This window comes from Belonocnema kinseyi, chromosome 5 (assembly GCF_010883055.1).
Source record: "Belonocnema kinseyi isolate 2016_QV_RU_SX_M_011 chromosome 5, B_treatae_v1, whole genome shotgun sequence".
Taxonomy (NCBI): Eukaryota; Metazoa; Arthropoda; class Insecta; order Hymenoptera; family Cynipidae; genus Belonocnema; species Belonocnema kinseyi.
Window position 1 is genome coordinate 35,924,554 of NC_046661.1, and position 5,729 is coordinate 35,930,282.

A 5,729-nucleotide genomic window follows, 5' to 3' on the forward strand; every position below is an offset into this window, starting at 1 on the left:
CTCAGTTTCAGCTATGAGCTCCTCATTTGAGTAAAAACGCTTACCGGTGAGCCATCTCTTCAGGTTAGGGAACAAGTAATAGTCGCTGGGGCCAGGCCTGGTGAATACGGTGGCTGAGGAACCAATTCAAAGCCGATTTCATGCAATTTTGCTTGTGCAACTAAGCATGAATAAACAGGCGCATTGTCGTGATGATAAAGCGGTTTGTTCTTCTTCAAATGCGGTCATTTTTCGGCGATTTCGATTTTCAATCGGCCCAATAATGATGAATAGTATGCTCCGGTTATGGTGTTACCTTTCTCAAGATAGTCCACGAATATTATGTTATGTGCATCCCAAAATACGGAGGCCATAACCTTTCCGACCCATTGTTGTGTTTTTGGACGCTTCGGAGCACTTTGGCCTGGTGGAACCCACTGTTTTGCCTATTGCGTTAACTCAGGAGTGTAGTAGTGGATCCAGGTTTCATCCATGGTTATGAATCGGCGCAAAAACTCGGTCGGCTTACGCGAAAATAATGCCAAATTCTGCTGGGAAGTTGTCAGACGAATTCGTTTTTGGTCCACTGTGAGCAAACGCGGCACCCATCGCGCGCAGAGCTTCTTCATGCCCAAAACTAAATGCACGATTTTGCCTACACGTTCCAATGATATGCCTACAGCATTAGCTACCTCTCTCAATTTCACTTTGGGATCATTCAACATCATATCATGGATTTTTTCGAAATTTTCTGGTGTAGTGACCTCTTTTGGGCGCCCAGATTGTTTAGCATCAATTGTGCTCGTACGGCCACAACAAAACTCGGTAAACCACTTATAAATCGTTCCAATCCATGGTGCAGAGCCCGGGTAATACTTATCCAGCTTGGCCTTGGTCTCGGATATCGTTTTCTTGCGAAGAGTAGTGTTTGATCAAAACTCGAAACTCAGATTTTTCCATATTAAAAAAAACTCGGAGGTTAGTCGCTTCTCAGTGCTGTAACTTGTAAATGCGTAAACATAAATGGCTGACGTTTTGACAGGCGTCATTTGAAGGATCAAGCTCGACGAAAATGGTTCACATTAGTGAATACTAATGCCATCTCTTAGAATTTTCAGGTACTTATCAGACTGCCTAGTAGTCGACGCATCACTACAATGAGCTGACATTATTAATATTCAATTATACCATGCGTATAACTATACATTATACAAAGTCAACTCTGTCATTATAATGATGCTACCAAGGACCCACTAAAAAACACCACTCTTTCTCCTTGGCAGTATTCCCCCTCAGAAACGCTTTCGCATTACTACAAGGGGGTGCCGTTCTTTAGCCGTGCTCCGGCCTTCTTCTTTTGTTTTTGCCAACTTAGCCTTGTCCTCCATATCTGGGCCTGCTATTGGACCTGCCCAGCTACGATGTTTGCTTCAGCGTCCAAGAGGCTTCTTAAACGAGCCTGCCCCTCTGAATGCCAAGCAACTCCTTTTCCCGGAACGATGGTCTGTTTGAGGCCCCTTTTCTGTCCCAACCAAGATGCACGCATCGTCCTCGTTGCCTCTCGGAACGACCAAAATCTCATGCTTCCCGGCAGATGATCGGTCCGGGGCTTCTCTTCTTTCGAGGCGCAGAAGAAATACAGCGGTGCGCTATTGCATTCCGCAGACTTGTGACCCTCCTTGCCGCATCTAGAGTATCCTCTTGTCCGATCGGGACCTTTGCAAGCCTCCGCTACATGGCCAAAGCCTAGGCATCGGTAGCACTTCTTTGTGTCCGCCTTCTTACACACACGACAGGACACCCACTCCACCTTTAGATGTCCCGCGCGTGCTAGTTTCTCCGCTATTTCCTCTGTCATTTTCACAAAGGCCTTCAGAGTTCCTCTTAAGGCCCTTTTTGTGATACAAACTTTGATATGTCCTACAAGCTGCTCGCCAAAATGTCTTCTGACGGCAACCTCGACCTCCTCCCCATCGGTTGTTGTGTCGAGGTCAAGGACCTCGACCTCCTTGCGTAAGCCAAGCTCACGCACGAAACTCCCTTCACTCTTAACCTGCCTAATGGTAGATGTCAGTTTTGCTGTATCTGCTGCAGGGCCACCTCAATTAGGAGCTCGCTTTTCCTGGTCTCCCTGAAATCCTTGATTTTGACACCAAGGGTGTCGGGTTTCACCTTTTTCTTAAGGTCCTTCAGGACCTCTGCGTAACTCGACCCCTCAGTCGGTTTGATTAAAACCGCCTCGGGTCGAGCTCATCTCTGCTTCACCTTTTTTATGCTCGGTGCAGGTGTAGACACCCCTCCATCCTCCTTCTTCGAAGTTGAGGTCGTCGCTGTTGCAGCCTGGGTCCTCAACTTCTTTTTTCTTTGCGTCGAGGGGCTTGCCTCTACGGGGCTCAGGGTGGTCTCCCTCACTCTCTTTCCATAGTGAGACGAGGGAGTTTCCACGGCATCTTCTTCTGTCTGTATTTCCCGACTAGCAACCTTACCTCGCCCTGTCTTCGCCTTTGCAGCGTTGACACTCTTTTTCATCTTTTTGCTGACTCGTCGTTCGTGCTCTAGGAAATAATCTCCTAGGAGCTTCGTTCGACCATGAAGTCGTTGGATAAGATGGCTTGACTCGCGCAGATTATCGCGGATTATGTGGAACATATTCCGCTGCGTCCGACCGAAAGCCTCCATCTTATCGTTGACCTCCTGCAGCTCCTTGAGAGCCTCCTTCGTCTCTTCTAAGCAGTTGAGAAAAACGGGCTTTCCCCTTTCAGTACAATTCCACTCCAGTTTATCCCTGAAGCTCACTTTCTGCGTGACGTCCAAAGGACCTCCAAACTCCTCACAGACACTCCTGACCACCGGGGCTGGAACCCAATCGGAATCAGTGGGGAGATTGCTATTCTCTTGGGGTATGTTGTTTTTAACATACGCGCTCATCATTGGTTTTAATTCGGGGTTCCTTCCCCTAGCTGATTTTTGTCCGCCTCGGGTTATTTGATTTCCCTGGTACCACCAATATCTGGGAAGCGTTCCCCTATCCGCAACCTGAGGCGTCGCCCAATGGAGGACCAGAAACCCCACACAGGCACGGTAATATGATAGCAATTGCTATTCCTACACAGCATACTTAAATCATTTAGATTTTAAGAATGGGCCAGAGATATTTAGAGAAAATCTAAAACGGGAAAAAACAGAAAGTGATCTAGTTTAAAGGAACTATAGATGGTTTAAATTTGGGTAAAAAAGTTCAATTATATCTAAAAAAAAGTGATGTACACTGCCATGCAAAAGTTCTAGGCCACCTCTTTTTTATGACTGAATACATTCTCTTAATTTAGTTATAGCGTATATCGTAAACATTTTCTTTTTGAATTGCGAGAACTTTAATTTGTTACAAAAAAGTTGGAAAAATTGCAATATTATTTTTGTTACCAAAAATATTTTTGTAAAATATATGAACCATATAATCATGGAGTTTCTATATAATTTCCTCAAAATATATATTTATTTAACTTTTATTCTGATTTGCCTACAGATAAGATGTTTTAAAATTTTTTTAACTTTTTGATTACAACTTGAAGTTCTTGCAATTCGAAAATAATTTGTTTACAATTTATACTCATAATCTGCTGTGATACAATGAAAAAACAGCTTCAAAATGAGCCCAATAATATTGAAAAGTGTTCATTATTTCGGAAGTTATTTAAAATTTAAGAAACATTGAAATTTACACTATTTTTGCCATATCTACTTAAAAACTAGACAAACTGGCTTCACCATGGGCTTATTTTATACAGAATTTCGAAAACAATCAGACTTTCAAAGAGACATTTTTTTAGGTCTAATATAATTAAAATTAGGAGAATTTATTCAGTCATAAAAAAGAGGTGGCCTAAAACTTTAGCACGGCAGTGTAACATGTGTATAAAAAATCTTACTATCACTGTTGTAGAAAATCTGATTGGATGTTCATTAATTGAAGTTCCTTTAGGATGTTGAGTTTCAATTTTTATGAATAAAATCTACTAGTAATCCATAATGTTAAGAGAAATCATAGCAAATCGTATGCTAATTGAGAAAAAATTGTTTTTTTGAATACTAATGTGCGATTTAATTAAAACTTTTAAATTATCTAATTTTTGTAGGTTATGTTACGTTTTACACCAGCATTTTGTATTTTCAATCACAAAATATTAGATTTAAGGTCATGTGATGAGTCGATCACGTGACCAGATTCCTACCTTACCGCAACTTTTTTATTTCTCAACTTATTATCACATGAAACGTCACATCGAATTGACAATTTCAGATACTAAACAAGAAGAACTAATAATAGTGGGTCTGGTCCTAAAGTGTAATAATTACAAAAAAAGCAAAAAAATATATATTTACAACAAAAGCTTGTATTATAATTATGCAAATTTAGGACCAGATTCACGTGATCATCAGAGTCACCAGATTCACGTGATCCACTCATCACATGGCCTTAAAACTAACATCACCTACAAAAATTAGATAATTTAAAAGTTTTAATTTAATCGCACATTAGTATTTAAAAAAACAAATGTTTCTCAATAAGAACACGATTATCTATGATTTCTCTGAACATTATGGATTACTAGTAGATTTTATTTCTCAAAACTAAAATTTAACATGCTAAAGCAACTTCAATTAATGAAAATCCACCTTTCTTTGTGCTTCTTATTTATTATCCCAAATTCTCAACACGATGTGGTCCTTCATGTCAAAATAAGATGGGATATAAAAATAGTGAGGTTAAGGTAGGAATCTGGTTACGTGACGCACTCGTCACATAGCCTTAAAAGATTCAAAATTTTATCAAAACATAATGTCTTTCGTATTTCAACGTGTTTAAAATAAAAATTATACTGTCAAGTTTCATCATGTTTTAACAATTTTAGGTTACCTTAACGTTTTACAACAAACATTTCAATTTTATATATGAAACAAAAATCATTGTAATCTGAACAAAACTTAGAATCTTTTATCAATTTTTGATTATGTTATGGTTTTTCGTTTGTAGTTGGTATTTTTATTATAGTAAAATACATTTAAAATAAGATTCACAAAACTTTAAAACATATTAGGTTGTTAGCTTTTTATAACAAAAATTAGTATTTTAAAGAAAAAACCAGTATCATTTGACCAATACCCAGATAACAATTCGTGCGACGATTGTCATCCGCATTGTGTAATTCTCATGCAATGCCTGCGAAAATGCATGCATGCCACCAGCATCGAATGATGGTCACTTAGGTGCGAGCGTTATGAGTCGCATTTCGACATCACGGAACATAGACATGTGCTGCGAGCTTTATGAGTCGCATTTCGTCATCATGAAGATGCATGAAAAATGAATTGTTTGACAAATGTTTATTTTTCATAAATACTGCTAATTATCAAACTTAAGTGCTTTGAACTACGTACCATACAAATATAAAAAGAATTTCCAAAGTATGTTCAGTTATTTTAAAATTATGACGTCATCATAATTATTAATTATTCATGTAAGTATTCTCGTATTTACTCGCCTATATACAAAACAAAAATTGTTTACAAATTTATTGATGAATTTAATTTATTTTTCAACTTGCTTCAAACATTAAAAACATTATAAATTGAAGAATGTCAATGATTTTAGTCCTCAATAAATTTCGTTTGAAATTATTTTTTCTTCGTACCTTAATTTCTAATCTGTTGTTTTAACAGTTTCTAAGTTCAAAAATAAGTTCAATTAA